General features: G+C 46.5%; 1 protein-coding gene and 1 pseudogene across 1 annotated transcript in view; one reads left to right on the forward strand and one right to left on the reverse strand.

The window, feature by feature from the left end:
- The window catches only part of LOC141182624 (uncharacterized), a 207,475-nt gene that overhangs the window by 26,005 nt on the left and 165,369 nt on the right, over positions 1 to 16,101 (reverse strand). The window lies entirely within an intron of this gene.
- The window catches only part of LOC141182703 (uncharacterized), a 111,268-nt pseudogene continuing 103,049 nt past the window's right edge, over positions 7,883 to 16,101 (forward strand).

Below are 16,101 nucleotides of genomic sequence, written 5' to 3' on the forward strand. Positions count from 1 at the left end.
GTAACAGAGCCAGGAGACGCTTAGGCCCCGCATAGTGGGAGCGTGAACTCCAAGAGAAGGCCCTACCACAAGGTCAGCCAGCGCAGGACAGAGACAAAGTTAGGCCTAGCTCCAGGCAGGTCAGAAACTTACTACGCAGAGGCAAGAAACAGGAGGCCCTACACCCGCTCATTGGGGAGGATCCTGATATTCACCCTTCACCCTACAGTGCTCCGGGATGTGCCTGAATTTCCTCCAGTAAAAGGTACTGAAGTGACTACCGTGTCCGTTCCCGTTCTTGCTCTGACCCAGCTGGGTCTCGCCTGTCCTGCATTCCCCCTGCATACGCTGCCCTGAGACCTAGCTCCACCTGTGGGGAGCTATACCATCGAGCAGCCTTATCACGGGTCTCAGTGGACTGCTGCAGCGCTGGTGCTTCTCACCAGATACCACAGGTGGCGTCACAAACTCTTATAAAATTAACAATTATCCACTCTTTTAAAGAGTGACCCCAGGGTACGGGCCAGGGAGCCGACCACCGCGACATCCCCAAGGCCAAGCAAAGGCCCGGGTACCAAGTCATCCCCATCCCCTGGGCTAGTCACATCCTCCTCCACCTCCTCCATTGACCTCATCGACTGGCTGACTGTGGGTTGTGGGATCTCCAACCTCGTCATCATCACCCTGTGTGTTATCACACCCGTCGTCCTCAAAGCCAACCTCTTCCTGCCCTGACCGAAAAGTCAAGTTGTCGCTCCAATCAGGTATTTGAGTCTCATCATCGTCTTCATCATTGTCTCCACCAACAGGAGTGACAGTTTGGGAACGAGGGTCTACATTATGCTCAGAACCTTCTTCATCTGGTCCTGGATCCGACTTATAAAGATTCTGGGCATCAGTGCAGATCATTTCCTCGTCTGGATTAACAGAAGCTCTGGAGCAGACTTACGTTTCCCAGGCTATAGTATGAGTAAACAGCTCTGCAGACTCAACCATCTGTGTTACCCCATACTCAGACGGGCAGCTGGAGACTTGGGAGCTGTGAGGAAGCAAGTGCGATTGGGGTGACACCTCTGAGGACTGGAATATTTGTGATGTTGAAATTGAGGTGGAGGAGAGCCCACTTGAAGGAGCACTTGATATCTGCTGAAGCACCTGCTGTTTTTGTGCCTCATCTGGAATTTGTAGCGATGGGCGTGTCCGTAAGAAAGGGATCGTATCACATTGTCCACGAAAAGAAGTCGACATCTTAGCTTGGCTGGAAGATGGTCTTTCTTCTGCAGATGTTACCCCCCCCCCACTGCGGGGGGGCTCGACCCACCAGCGGACAGGCACCAGTATTGGGACAGGGGGGCTGGCCGTCAGGGTCCACCGCGGCTCTGGCACAAACCCGGCGACACAGAGGTGGCACGGGCAGGAACGAACTGGCCGTGTCTGCTTCTCACTTTTTGGATTTTAGAAGGGCATGACATGCCTATATCTGTGTCTCCCCCTCCTTTTACTCCTCCACCTCTTTTCTTTTCGCATGACTATATGTACTTGTCACTTTTCCATGTGTTAGTTATGTCTTCTGAGCAGTTTGTCAGTTTTTGGACACCTTTGAAGGTGTTTTCTATGTGTTTCTATGTGTTTTTGTTTGCCTGCCATTGGTTTTAACGGTGTTCGACGAACAGTTCGACGAACAGTTCGGCGAACACACGGGTGTTCGACAAACCGAACCGAACTCGAACACTACGGGGGTGGCTCAACACTAGTGATGAGCTCGCTACTACTCAATCAATCATCGGGGTGCTCGGGATTCCGGCCAGCATGTTTTGCTGCTGTTAGGCAGCCAATAAAGGGTTCGCCTGCCATACACAATAATGCCGTAGCCATGTTTTCCACTGGCATTACTGTGATTGGCCGGCCGTATCGCGTCATTGGCGCACTATCCTCAGGAAGTAGCTCAGGGAGAGTTGTTATTGGAGGGAAAGCTTAGATTAATGTCCGCCCCCACCTAAATATTATAAAGATAGACGCTTTAGTGCTAAACCTATCAAATAAATAATGAGTTTAAAAAAAATGACATGGGGGTCCTGGTTTTGATAACCAGCCAAGATAAAGCAGATAGCTGGGGGCTGATATTATCCGACTGGGAAGGTCCATGGATATTGGCTCCTTCCCAGCCTAAAAATACGAGCCCACAGCAGCCGCAGAATTTGCGCATCACATTAGATGCGCCAATTCTTGCACTTTAATTAGCTCTTCCTGATTGCCCTGGTGCGTTGGCAATCGGGGTAATATTTATGGGGGTGTATTGTCAGCTGGCATCAATCCCAGTGGTTAGTATTGGAGAGGCATCAGATACCCCCATTACCAATCCAGTAAGCTAAAATAAAAAAAACACAGAGAAAAACACTTCACCAATTTATTAATTAAAAAAAAAAAGCCATGTTGGTCCGAAATAGTCCAAGGATTCCAAAGTACTTCACAAATGGCAACCTGAAAGACATATAAAGAGAGAATTAAATGAATAAAGACAAGAGACAGTCCCTCATTCACCAATTTATGATCCCCACAGCTCCGACATAGTCTATGGCGGTCCCACGACATCCACTGATTCTGTAGTACAACCTATGGAGCCTCGTTCTGCGTAGCTTCATAGGTCTCTCCCGGTCAGACTGCGCTCCACGAGAGCGATGATTTCAGTAACCTTACTGATGTCATCACCGCTGTCGCCAGGTCTCGCTGAGTGCAGCCTGATCAGGAGAGACCTATGAAGCTTCAGGCTATGTGCCCACGATGCAGAAATGAAGCAGAAAATTTCTGCAGCATTTCTGCATCTCCCTGGCAGAAAAAAACGCATGCAGATTGTGCATGCGTTTTTCCTGCAGAATACATGTGGATTCACATGCGTTTCTGCATGCAGATTGACAAGCGCTTTCCAGGCGATAGCATCACTTGGAAAGTGCTTGACAACTAGGTCACACTGTATAAATCCATGCAAACAGCATGGATTTATACAGTGTGAACTGTAAAAATGAAAACAAATAAAGCTATACTCACCCCCGAGGCCCCGGTGTGGCTGCAGCGCTGCTTCCTGTCTGGTTCCTGGATGCCGGCATCTCGCGAGACAGAGCGGTGAAGGGCCTGCGGTCACATGACTGTGACGTCACCGCAGGTCCTCAAGCAATGCCGGCATTCAGAGAGAAGACTCCGGACAGGTGAATATAACTTTATTTGTTATTTTATTCTTTTTTTACAGGTACAATGGTACCCAGGTCTGGAAGAGAGTCTCCTCTCCTCCAGAACTGGGTACCATCCGCACATAGAGACGCATATAATCCGCTTGTAAAAATGTACAGTCGCGGTTTCTATGCGTCTCAATGCAAGTCAATGGCGGGAGTTCCGCTGCGCTACCGCAAAATTAAATGACATGCTGCGGATTTTTGTACGCAGCATAAACGCTGCGGAAAAATCCGCAGCATGTGCATAGAACATGCGGAATCCCCTTGGGGACCATGGGGTGCGGATTACCTAGCGTTTCACAAGCGTTTACGCTGCGGAAATTCCACAGCATAAACGCTTGAAAAACGCTACATGGGCACACAGCCTCATTCTCAGAACAAGGCTCCATAGGAAGAACTACTGAATTTTTGGACGTCATGGGAATGCCATGTACTACGTTGGATCTGCGGGGTTAATAAATTGGTGAACGAGGGACTGTCGCTTGTCTTTATTTAATTCTCTCTTTTTATGTCTTTCAGGTTGTCATTTGTAGACTACGTTGGAATCCTTGGACTACTTTGGTCCAGTATGGAATTTTTAAATAATTTGGTGAACGAGGAAACTGGGGAGTTTTTTTTATTTTAAAATAAAATATTTTTTTGTGTGTTTTTTTTTTCTTTTAACTTACTGGGTTAGTAATGGAGGTGTCTGATAGATGCCTCTCCATTAGTAATCCCTGGGATTGATGCCAGCTGACACTACACATCTGACATCAACTCCAAAAAAATGACTCCAATTGGGCAGAGCCAGGCAAAGTGCCAGAATTGACGCATCTAATGTGATGTGCCAATTCTGGGGCTGCTGCGGGTTGGTATTTTAAAGCTGGGAAGGGGCCAATATCCATGGACCTTCCCAAACTGTGAATATCAGCACCCAGTTGTCTGGTTTACCTTAGCTGTTTTTCAAAATTAGGGGGGACCCCATGTCATTTTTTTTTAATTACATCTTTATTTAGTTCCCAGTAGCGACCTAGGAGTCAGCGATGCATCCAGGCATCTTCCCCATGCTGTTCCCACTCGATTTAAGCGTTGTTTCCATCCATTTCAGCCATTTTCCTGCCCCCCGCAGCACTCCTGCTTCCTGGAAAAATTATAGCATTTCCCATTGATTTCGATTATACTCGGTACTCGACTCGAGCCCATCTGCATGTCCAACCTGCTCGATTCGAATAATGAGTACTCGAGCATTTTAGTGCTTTCTCTTCCCTACTGGATACAATTGATAACACTTCAGGGAATTTGCATGAATATGTGGTAAATACTTGCTGGGTATACATCAGCAGATCCATCAGCTGTCAGCACAAGCAGCCTTTCATGGGGACATCATGGAAAGGGAGTTGGCGTGTGAATACGCACCTGTTGTGATGATTCAGGGTCGAATTCCTTTTTCAAGCCTGTGTCATATCCCTTAGTTATACCTTATAAAGTGATTGTCACTTGACAAGAGGATACCAAATGTCAGAACCAATACACATACGTTACATAAAGATAATAAATGACACAAGAAAACAAAAAAGGGAAAGAAACGAACAACCACCGCACGTCCTTTGAGTTACAGGATTATAACCTATTGATACTAGAAATATATTACACAGGAGATATCGCAGCCAATTCCCACAAGAATAATCCTGGAAGCACAGAATTAGATATTATTTCTCAACAGTTTCTATAGGACTTAATACATTCCTGATTCCGGAGAGTAATATAAATATGAAAAAACAGAGGAATAAAGTTCAAAGAAGAAGCTTCATAGGTCGCTCCCGTCAGGTAAAATAAAAAACAATATCCACATGTGTCCCTATTAATTGGTGGGGAAAACTATCACCTTTAATAATCTTCAAACAATTCAGGTATGACGAACACGGAAAAGTGCCCCTTTTTGAATTTGAAAGAAAGTCTTTACAGATACTTTATAGTTTAATAGTATCAGCTCTAATCAAATGGATACATAGTGATGAACCCTATGGATACACAAATTGTGGGGTTGTTGTAAACATTTTATATTTAGGGAGTTTTTGTGTTGCCACCTTATCAGGATCACAATAATTTCCTTCCTTTTCCGCTGATCGATACATTCGACCCAACTATGAAAGACGATACCCAAGGAAACATGTATTGCCCACATAATACAGTGTGCCTTTCTTGGCCTCCACACACAGTATTGTGTTCCCCCAGTACCGCATCACCCCCACACACCGTAAAATGATTGCACCATCCCCCCACGCATAGTATAATGTTCCCACAGTACCACCATCCTCCACACACACTATGATAATACAAGATGCCCCACACAATATGTTATGACCCAAACCACAAGATAATAAATCCTCACTTATCCCCATTCTTAATGCTGTGCAGTGTCTCTTTCTTGGTTCCCACACATGGTATAATGTTCCCATGGTACCGCCATCCCTCCACACACAGTACAATGTTCTCTCACTACCACCAACCCCCACCCACAGTATAATGTTCTCACAGTACTGCCATTCCCCCACACATAGTATAATGTTCTCACAGTACCGCCATCAGCCCCACGCACAGTATAATGTTCCCACACTATTACCACCCCCCACACACAGTATAATGTTCTCATATTACTGCCATTTCCCCACACACATTATAATGCTCTCACCACAGTACCGCCATCACCCCCACACACTATAATGTTCTCACAGTACAGCCATTCCCCTACACACAATATAATGTTCCCACAGTACCGCCACAATCCCCCACACACAGTATAATGTTCTCCCAGTACTGCCATTCCAACACACACAGTATAATGTTCCCACAGTACCGCCACCCCCCACACAATTTAATGTTCCCCCAGTACCGCCATTAGCCCCACGCACAGTGTAATGTTCCCACACTATTACCACCCCCCACTCACACAGTATAATGTTCTCATATTACTGCCATTTCCCCATACACAGTATAATGTTCTCACCACAGTATCGCCATCACCCCACACAATATAATGTTCTCACAGTACAGCCATTCCCCCACACACAATATAATGTTCCCACAGTACCGCCACAATCCCCCACACACAGTATAATGTTCTCCCAGTACTGCCATTCCCCCACACACACTATAATGCTCTCACAGTATCGCCATCATCCCCCCACACACAATTGAATGTTCCCACAGTACCGCCATCAGCCTCACACACAGTATAATGTTCCCACAGTACCGCCACCCCCCCACACACAGTATAATGTTCCCACAGTACCGCCATCAGCTCCACACACAGTATAATGTTTCCACAGTACCGCCACCCCCCCCACACACACAGTATAATGTTCCCACAGTACCTTTATCCTCAATTTTATTTTGAAATATTTTAACATGTGTTTTTTTGTTCTTTTTCCATGGAATACAGTATATGTAAGCCTAAGGGAAAATGCCCCCCTAAAAACCATCATATCCAGAGGAAAAAAACACTTTACATGGAGACATTGCCATCAAATACCTCCTGTCTTTGTGTTCTTACAAACAAGCTTTTATAAATGCCTCAAACTTCTGTGTGTGAATCAGACATGAGATCCAACGTGATTGAAGATTACAGTCCGGGGAAGACGGGAAACATTCATGTAGACGGCCAGAGGTAATGTAGTTAGCAACAGACTCTGGCCAAATATGTTTGTACAACCGTAGTAGAAGATGAAGATGTCATCCTGATCATGAAGTAGTTTTTTCTCATGTCACATGTAATGAATATCTCCTGCAGTATTGCTAATGCCAATTGCAGTGTCAGTAAATAACACAAGAATTAGCGTTATGGAAGATAAGTCTATGAGAAACATAATCAGGTGCAGACTCCGAGGAAGAGACTGCTTGTTATCTTTGGCTTAAAATATATAAGTTTTATTAGTAGATGTCAATGAAAAAAACAGAATGTTGTAAAATAATAAAAATATCATTGCTGCTTAGGTCCCCTGCCAGTCTCTGTATTTCCTGGTCAGTTCCAACGAACTTGTGATTCCTACATCTCATTAGGTTGCCGTAGCAGTGAGTAACTTAGAACGTGTAGATGTTGTATTCTCTAGTCTTGTATGGACTGGAACATAAGTTGAATTGCTGACTAAGACATTTTCTCCATGCTCCCAATCACTGGCTATTTCCTGATATGTTTTCCCTTATTGTTTCCTGTAATTGTATTATTACCCATGTTTTTTATGATGTTACATGTACTCATCTTCTTCCTATTCAGGTCCCTACAATATCGGATCTTTGCAGTGGAGATCTTCTATATTAAGAGAATTTTCCTGAATTACCCATCAAAGATGGATATGGACAGAGACAAGATGGCAGAGAGGATATTACACCTCACCCTAGAGATCCTCTTCCAGCTTACTGGAGAGGTGAGAGATTCTGATGACATCACATTACATCATTCTTATCTATGGGAATAACAGATGGACAGAACTGGAGAGGTGAGGACTCTGGAAATGTCTGTAGTGAGATTTTTTAATGTGGCTTTCCATAACTAGGATTACACAGTAGTGAAGAAGACCTCTAGTGAGCGCTGTCAGGACCCTGTGTCTGAGGGATGGGGAAGACCCCTGAGCGCAATCACAGGGCCTCCACCTCACCCCCTGATACATGAGGACATCAATGACCAGAAGATCATAGAACTCGCCTACAAGATGATTGAGCTGCTGACTGGAGAGGTGACATTGCTGGGAATGCTGGGACATTATACAGTAACGCTATGAAGGGATCGGGAGGATGACTGTATCATTGTATGTCTCAGGTTCCTATAAGATGTCAGGATGTCACCGTCTATTTCTCTATGGAGGAGTGGGAGTATTTAGAAGGACACAAACATCTGTACAAGAACATCATGGTGGAGGTTCCCCAGCCCCTCATATCACCAGGTAGTAGACATGACTTAATATACACGGCCTATAATTATCTGTATGTAAAGAATGAATTCAGTCCCTGTATGTGTTTCCTCCAGATCTATCCAGTAAGAGGACAACACCAGAGAGATGTCCCCGTCTTCTTCCTCCACAGGACTGTAAACAAGAAGATCCCAATGTTCCTCAGGATCATCAGGTAGACGTATATGTTTTATCCACCAGTATTATATGTTTTATACTTGTGTAATGAGAATGGTGGAGATGGCAGGATTAGAGCTGATCATAGATGTGACTTCTCATCTGTCTGTGACTTTTACAATATTTGTTTCAGGGTGAAGATCTGACCCTTATTAATACTACAGAGACATATGTGAGGGGTGATGAGCGGTGTAAAGAGGAGAATTCTACAGATAACTGCCCAGGTGAGTAGTAACCACTAAATGCAGAGAAGTCACAGATTCTTCTCAGTCACCGGCTGTGGCTGCTTTATAGGAGGTGTAGTCTGGCCGTATCACAATCGTGAGATCACCGTTTTGGCACTAGACCACAACATTCATCTCCACTCAAAACTGTTCAAATGACTTTGGGAATTGAAAGCCCTTTTCTATAGATCTTACAACCTGGAGGATCCACCTACCCACTGGGATTAGTAGACGCTGACCCTTACCTGCCCAGATCTGTAAACTTCAAAGCCAAATGACGGCGCACGTAGAATATACTGACAAGTTACAAAAATCACTTGAAGAAAAATATTATGATGGGCCTCCTAGAGAAAGCGGAGGGTAATGATGCTGTTGGCTTCCTAGAATCCTGATATCTTATTGGATGAATCTACCTTCTCTCTCTTCTGAACTGCTAATGACGAGCCCAGGGGATGGGGACGTACTCGGCACCCGGGCCTTGATGCCTGATCTTGGTTGGTGTCGCGGTAGTCGGCGCCCGGGTCCGTACCCTGGGGTATCTCTTAAAAATGGTAATTTAAGTTTGGGGTTTAAATGTTCGTGACGCCACCTGTGGTATCTGGTGAGGATCACCAGCGCTGCAGCAGTCCTCTGAGGCCGGTGTTTAGGCAGCTTAGATGGTGTAGCACCCCACAGGTGGAGCTGGGCCTCAGGGCAGCGTAGATGTAGGGATGCAGGACAGAGGGGACCCAGCCGGGTCAGAGCAAGAATAGGGACACACACGATAGTCACTTCAGTACCTTTACTGGTGGTGTTTAAGGCACGATCCGGGGCGCTTTAGGGTGAAGGGTGCATATCAGGACTCTCCCTGTTCCTTGCCTTTTCTTGGTAAGTCTCTGACCTGCTTGGAGCTAGGCCTAACTTAGTCTCTGTCTTGCACCTGCTGACCTTGTGGTAGGGCCTTCTGTTGGAGATCACTCTCCCTGCTTGCAGGGCCTCCGTGAATCCTGGCTCTGGTACGTATCAGCTTCTGGTGAACCTGGGACCTGTAGTTATTATTATTATTATTTATTATTATAGCGCCATTTATTCCATGGCGCTTTACATGTGATAGGGATATACATAACAAAAGCATTTACATAATCTTAACAAAACGAGTCAGCGACTGGTACAGGAGGAGCGAGGACCCTGCCCGCGAGGGCTCACAGTCTACAAGGGATGGGTGAGGATACAGTAGGTGAGGGTAGAGCTGGTCGTGCAGTGGTGTTTACTGCAGGTTGTAGGCTTGTCGGAAGAGGTGGGTCTTCAGGAAGAGTCTGATATGTTGGGGTAGAGAGTTCCAGAGTAGGGGGGAAGCACGGGAGAAATCTTGTATACGATTGTGGGAGGAGGAGATAAGAGGGGAGTAGAGCAGGAGATCTTGTGAGGATCGGAGGTTGCGTGCAGGTAAGTACCGGGAGACTAGGTCACAGATGTATGGGGGAGACAGGTTGTGGATGGCTTTGTATGCCATGGTTAGAGTTTTGAACTGAATTCTCTGGGCAATAGGGAGCCAGTGAAGGGATTGACAGAGAGGAGAGGCCGGGGAATAGCGGGGGGACAGGTGGATTAGTCGAGCAGCAGAGTTTAGGATAGATTGGAGAGGTGCAAGAGTGTTGGAAGGGAGGCCACGGAGCAGGAGGTTGCAGTAGTCGAGGCGGGATATGATGAGGGCATGCACTAGTGTTTTTGCAGAGTCTTTGCTGAGGAATGCACGGATCCGGGAGATGTTTTTGAGTTGGAGTCGGCAGGAGGTGGAAAGGGCTTGAATATGTGGCTTGAAGGAGAGATCAGAGTCCAGGGTTACCCCAAGGCAGCGAGCTTGTGGGACTGGGGAGAGTGAACAGCCATTGACGTTGATGGATAGGTCGGATGGGGGATGTGAATGAGAGGGTGGAAAGATGATGAACTCTGTTTTATCCATGTTGAGTTTTAGAAACCTGTTGGAGAAGAAGGATGAGATGGCGGACAGACATTGTGGGATTCTGGTTAGTAGGGAGGAGATATCGGGTCCAGAGAGGTAGATCTGTGTGTCGTCAGCATAGAGGTGATACTGAAAGCCGTGAGACTCTATGAGCTGTCCCAGGCCGAAGGTGTAGATGGAGAAGAGCAGAGGTCCTAGAACTGAACCTTGGGGGACACCGACAGATAGGGGGCGAGATGAGGAGGTGGTGCGTGAGTGGGAGATGCTGAATGTCCTGTCTGTTAAGTATGAGGAGATCCAAGATAGAGCCAAGTCCGTGATGCCAAGAGATGAGAGAATCTGGAGTAAGAGGGAATGGTCCACTGTGTCAAAGGCAGATGACAGGTCCAGAAGGAGGAGGATGGAGTAGTGTCGCTTGGATTTGGCATTTAGTAGGTCGTTGGTGACTTTGGTCAGGGCAGTTTCAGTCGAGTGATGCGGTCGGAAGCCAGATTGTAGGCGGTCGAAGAGGGAGGAGGAGGAGAGGTAGGAGGACAGTTCAAGGTGGACATGTTGTTCTAGAAGTTTTGAGGCAAAGGGGAGGAGTGATATGGGGCGGTAGCTGGTCAGAGAGGAAGGGTCAAGGGAGGGCTTTTTGAGGATGGGTGTGATTACGGCATGTTTGAAACATGAGGGGAAGACTCCGGTTGTTAGTGATAGATTGAAGAGGTGGGTTAGGGTTGAGATGAAGACTGAGGTGAGGTTAGTGATGAGGTGGGATGGGATTGGGTCAAGTTCGCAGGTGGTGAGGTGTGATTTGGAGAGTAAAGAGGAGACTTGACCTTCTGTAATGGTGGAGAAGTGGGGTTTGGAGGAGGAGGGTTGAGTACATATGAGGAGGGGTTGTGTGGACTTTAGGCCAAAGTTTTGTCTGATGGTGTCAATCTTCTGTTTGAAGAATGAGGCAAAGTCGTCGGCTGAGATGAGAGAAGAGGGAGGAGGTGCTGGGGGACGAAGGAGAGAGTTGAAAGTGTTAAATAGCTGTTTAGGGTTGTGAGATAGGGAGGATATGAGAGATGAGAAGTAGGTTTGTTTTGCTGTAGTGAGTGCGGACTTGAAATTAGTGAGGGATTGCTTGAATGCGATGAAGTGCTCGATGGAGTGAGACCTTTTCCATCTCCGCTCCGCAACCCTGGAGGCCCGGCGCAGTTCTTTGGTAAGTTTAGTGTGCCAGGGTTGCCTGTTGAATGTGCGAGGTGTGGTGTGTGTGAGAGGGGCGATCGAGTCTAGAGCTGCAGCTATTGTGGTGTTATATGAAGCAGCAGCAACGTCTGCATCGTGCAAGGAATTTATGTCTGTGAGAGGAAGGAGGGATTCAGAGAGAGAGTGTAGGTCAAGGTGTTTGAGATTTCTGCGAGGGTGTGTGAGTTTGTGGAGTGGGGATTGTGCACCCGGAGAGGAGAGGGTAGAGAATGTGAGGAGGTTATGGTCAGAGAGAGGGAGTGGTGAGTTAGAGAGGTTAGATAGGGAACAGAGGCGGGTGAAGATGAGGTCCAGTGTGTGGCCATCTTTGTGGGTGGGTGTGGAAGACCATTGAGTGAGTCCAAAGGAGGAAGTGAGGGATAGGAGCTTAGAGACAGACGAGTGGGGAGTGTCAATGGGGATGTTGAAGTCACCCATTATGATAGTGGGGATGTCAGTGGAAAGGAAGTGAAGCAGCCAGGTAGTGAAATGGTCTAAGAAGGTGGTGGCTTGCCCTGGGGGTCGGTAAACGACGGCCAGTTGGAGGTTGGAGGGGGAATAGATGCGCACACAGTGCACCTCAAAAGAGGGGAGTGTAACAGAGGGTGGCAGTGGGATTTTGGTGAAAGCGCAGAGTTCTGATAGGGTGAAACCTACGCCTCCACCATGTTTGCAATTGGGGCGGGGGGTGTGGGAAAGGTGGAATCCGCCATATGAAAGGGCAGCTGGGGAGGCTGTGTCAGAGGGGGTGAGCCAGGTTTCGGTGATGGCGAGGAAGGAGAGTTTGTTTGTAATGAAAAGATCGTGGATGAAGGAAAGTTTGTTGCAGACAGAGCGAGTGTTCCATAGAGCTCCTGTTAGTATAGCTGAGGAGGTGGGTATTAGTTGGATGGGTATGAGGTTAGAAGGGTTGCGACAGTTTGAGGAAGGTCGTGGATAGGAGGTAGAAGTGACTGTGGGGATATGGCGAGGAGGACCAGGATTTGGAGAGATATCTCCAGCAGTGAGGAGGAGCAGAGAAAGTGTTAGCAGGTGGGAGCAAGAGAGAGCATGAGGTGGCTGTCTGTGTTTGGAGATCCAGGATTGAATGTTGAGGAATAATTTGGAGGAGGAGGTGAGATGAATGGGGAGGATAGAGGGAGAGATGATGAGTTTCTTACATGGTGTAGGGATTTGAGGGGTTATTAGAAAGTGGAGGACTATAGAGGAAAAAGTGAGAGCTAACAGAAACATAGTTTAAGGAGAGTAAGTGGTCAAAGTGTTTGTTACCTGACTCTTGCCCTGACTAACTGCCTCTGAAATAACTGCCACTTCTCTCCGAAGCCACTTTGCACAAGAAGACGCGTGCACACCCCAGCACGCGTGCACCCCTTACAGAGAGTCTAAATATATAGGCCACATTAAACTATATCAGGTGTAGGGCATTGTGGGAACGGCTTGTGGATAAATTAACAGCTGGTCATTTCAGCAGGAAATGGCTGGGTGATCAAAGACAGAGCCAGGACGCAAGTCTCTGCAGTTTAGCACCTCTAAAAATCAGATAAGGTATATAGTGGGTAAAGAACAAACATATGTGAATATTGATTGGAGTGGGACAGATGAAGCAGGGGAATTATGCAGAGCATGTACCAGAGAGACGGGTCAGCAGAGCATTAGAAGACAGCATACATAGGAGCAGGGGAATTATGCAGAGCATGTACCAGAGAGACGGGTCAGCAGAGCATTAGAAGACAGCATACATAGGAGCAGGGGAATTATGCAGAGCATGTACCAGAGAGACGGGTCAGCAGAGCATTAGAAGACAGCAGTTCACCAGGGATTCCGGTTGTTTCCTACTGGGTCATAGAGATCCCTGTAAGCTCAGACCCGGTGTCCGGTATATGCTTTCGGGGTGAGCTGGTTAAGCTCCTCTGCCCCCTATGTTACTCACTCCACTCGCCTTCGGCCACACTCGGGCCCTCACTAGGCTACACACAGCAGCAGGCACACTGCTTCTTCACCGCTCTTATGGCATCGGTATGCCCTAAGCTCACTAACCTGAGCTGTTCTCTAGGCTTTTGCACTAGAGGAACTTGCACTGAGAACTCTGTCCCTCTCTGACTCTGAGCAGGAACTCTGTTCTCTAGACTGAGCTCGACTCTGTATTCAGACCTGTACTTGCTGAACTCTCCAGAGGAACTGCCTGCCTAACTCCACCCTCCGTATATATATATCCCTATCCGGGCTCCCTCTGGTCGTCTGAGGTGGTAGGGTGGAGGTGTATGTATGCTGTGAGGGCCTCTTGTGGAGAAATCCGTACCATGCACCCCTCTGGGATCTGTGGCCCCATTGCGCATTAGGGCGCCACGCTAAATGTTCTTAAAGTGGGGCAAAAGTATTTAGTCAGCCACCAATTATGCAAATTCTCCCACTTAAAAAGATGAGAGATGCCTGTAATTGACATCATAAGTCGACCTCAACTATGAGAGACAAAATGAGAATACAAATCCTGAAAATCACATTGTCTGATTTGGAAAGAATTTTTTTTCATATTTTGGTGGAAAATAAGTATTTGGTCAATTACAAAAGTTCATCTCAATACTTTGTTATATATCCTTTGTTGGCAATGACAGAGGTCAAACTTTTTCTGTAAGTCTTCACAAGGTTGGCACACACTGTTGCTGGTATGTTGGCCCATTCCTCCATGCAGATCTCCTCTAGAGCAGTGATGTTTTGGGGCTGTCGCTGGGCAACACGGACTTTCAACTCCCTCCAAAGGTTTTCAATGGGGTTTAGATCTGGAGACTGGCTAGGCCACTCCAGGACCTTGAAATGCTTCTTACGAAGCTACTCCTTCGTTGCCCTGGCGGTGTGCTTGGGATCATTGTCATGCTGAAAGACCCAGCGACGTTTCATCTTCAATGCCCTTGCTGATGGAAGGAGGTTTGCACTCAAAATCTCACGATACATGGCCCCATTCATTCTTTCATGTACACTGATCACTGGGCCTGGTCCTTTGGCAGTGAAACAGCCCCAAAGCATGATGTTTCCACCCACATGCTTCATAGTAGGTATGGTGTTCTTTGGATGCAACTCAGCATTCTTTCTCCTCCAAACACGACAAGTTGTGTTTCTACCAAAGAGTTCTACTTTGGTTTCATCTGACCATAAGACATTCTCCCAATACTCTTCTGGATCATCCAAATGCTCTCTAGCGAAAGTCAGACGGGCCTGGACATGTAATGGCTTAAGCAGGGAGACACGTCCAGCACTGCAGGATCTGAGTCCCTGGTGGCATAGTGTGGTACTGATGGTAGCCTGTGTAACGTTGGCCCCAGCTCTCTGCAGGTCATTCACTAGGTCCCCCCGTGTGGTTCTGGGATTTTTGCTCACCGTTCTTGAGATCTTTTTGACCCCACGGGGTGAGATCTTGTGTGGAGCCCCAGATCGAGAGAGATTATCAGTGGTCTTGTATGTCTTCCATTTTCTAAATATTGCTCCCACAGTTGATTTCTTCACACCAAGCTGCTTGTCTATTGCAGATTCAGTCTTCCCAGCCTGGTGCAGGGCTCCAATATTGTTTCTGGTGTCCTTCGACAGCTTTTTGGTCTTCACCATAGTGGAGTTTGGAGTGTGACTGTTTGAGGTTGCAGACAGGTGTCTTTTATACTGATAACAAGTTCAAACAGGTGCCAATACTACAGGTAATTATTGGAGGACAGAGGAGGCTCTTAAGGAAGAAGTTACCGGTCTGTGAGAGCCAGAAATCTTGCTTGTTTGTAATTGACCAAATACTTATTTTCCACCCAAATTTGAAATAAATTTCTTTCCAAATCAGACAATGTGTTTTCAGATTTGCTTGTTTGTAATTGACCAAATACTTATTTTCCACCCAAATTTGAAATAAATTTCTTTCCAAATCAGACAATGTGTTTTCAGGATTTGTTTTCTCATTTTGTCTCTCATAGTTGAGGTCTATCTATGATGTCAATTACAGGCCTCTCTCATCTTTTTAAGTGGGAGAACTTGCACAATTGGTGGCTGACTAAATACTTTTTTTTCCCCACTGTATATGGTCCCTACAAGACCAGGTCCAGTCTTTCTGGCCTAACCTCACTTTTTCGATCGACAGCATTAAATGTGCAGTGAGAGCCGAGTGTGAATTTCTGTACGATAACAGAGTTTCCCTTTATCTAAACTTTTCAATTTCTTTTAAAACCAACTAACTTCAAACAGGATAGCGATAAACTACAAAAAACATTACACCTGTGCCATGATATATCTCTAAGCTGTGCGTGGCTGATGGCTGTAATATACATTTATTCACGCCTGCAGGAGATGTGTTGGCATGGCTCGAGTCCTGGTTTCATGGATTCACTCCACGTCATAAATTCCATTATGTTTTCAATCCTCAGGAATTCAGATTA

The sequence above is a fragment of the Phyllobates terribilis genome, unplaced genomic scaffold, assembly GCF_046119375.1.
Source record: "Phyllobates terribilis strain yellow unplaced genomic scaffold, ASM4611937v1 Scaffold_35__1_contigs__length_13245226, whole genome shotgun sequence".
Lineage (NCBI taxonomy): Eukaryota > Metazoa > Chordata > Amphibia > Anura > Dendrobatidae > Phyllobates > Phyllobates terribilis.